This window comes from Macaca nemestrina, chromosome 10 (assembly GCF_043159975.1).
Source record: "Macaca nemestrina isolate mMacNem1 chromosome 10, mMacNem.hap1, whole genome shotgun sequence".
NCBI classification, from domain to species: domain Eukaryota; kingdom Metazoa; phylum Chordata; class Mammalia; order Primates; family Cercopithecidae; genus Macaca; species Macaca nemestrina.
The window spans coordinates 134,263,835-134,265,277 of record NC_092134.1 but is presented as its reverse complement, the minus strand read 5'-3'; positions in this window follow the sequence as shown (position 1 = coordinate 134,265,277).

The following is a 1,443-nucleotide window of genomic DNA, read 5'->3' as shown; positions in this document are numbered from 1 at the left end:
TGTTTAATAGGAGTGTATTTTTGCCGACCTTAGCCTGTGTTTGTCTTCTCCACCACTTCTTTTACTTGACTTGATTAGTGGCAAATTCAAAGCCAAATGTAAATTAAATTAATGCTGTTTCACAAATTTAGGCATATAAGCTTGAGATGATAAAAAATTGGATTCCTGTTGAAATGTACAGCTGGAAATTCACAAGTTCATGTCTGAGGTCAGTAGTAGGCATGAATTATTTGGTACTGTCTCTTTGAGTAATCTTCATTCAGTGGGGTGACAAGGGTATACAAGGGAGCTCTTGCCTTTTTGGGTTCATTCACATTTCTCCCCCACTCCCAGCCATGGTGCCCCTAAGTTGAGAAAAACTATAGCAGCTGTCAGTGCTATATAGTTATTTTTCAGATCTGCTGCAACAGTACTTATTGAGTCTAGGTTTGTGGTAAACATTATTCTAGTGGCTAGGACGGAACAAACCAACAAAATACCATTGTTTCAATGACCAGGCACATATAGAAAATAAACAAATATGGAATTTAATTCAGATGGCAATAAGTGCTGTTAAGAAACATAAGACATGGTAGGAGGATAGGGACTGGCATAATTATATGGGTATGTTGATTTTAAATAGTGGGGAGGGTCTCCTATTTAAATGGAGTCCTAAGGTGAGGGGTCATTAAACATTTGAGTATCTGCAGGGAAGAACACTGCAGGTGGAGGAGGCATTGTTTGCCTAATAAATGGCAAGCAGGTGAATGTGAACTGTTCAAGAACCTTGTATTATCTTGAAGTTAAAAGGGTTGGTAAAAATTGGTAATAGGCCAAAGCAAAAAAAATCAACTATATAAAAAAGTATTCTATTAAAAAAGTCTCCCATCTTGGTTCCAGTTTCCTCCAGGCAACCAGTTAGCATATCTTAAAAATACATCCATTTCACATATTTCATGTGTGTGAGTCCGTGTGTGTGTGTGTGCGTGTGTGTGATTGGCAGACTAATGCAAATTTGAGAAGAGGAAATGAGCTTAAATTGTGCTTATGTTAACAACTTAAAAACAATCATTAGACATATCCGTGTTTAAAGTTCTATGGATAATTCAACTATACTATTTAGCCAGTCTTCTTTTTCCTAACTTCCCCTTCTCTGTTCCTGCTCACTTTAAAGCTATTCTAGTATAGAATATTTCAAACATACTTTTAAAAATGTTTTTAAAATGTACCGTATATTTTTTGGCACGAACTTTTTTTTCACCTAGTATTTTTCCTGTTATCAACATGTGTAGAGTCCTCTCATCATTTGTATTGACTATATAACATTCCATTACATAACTATCCATAATTGTACTAGCCTTCTATGATGGAATATTGAGGGTATCTTAATTGCCATTGCAAACATTTTGCCTGATATAATCCCAATATCCTTACTTCTAGATACTATTACATACTGTTTCAGGA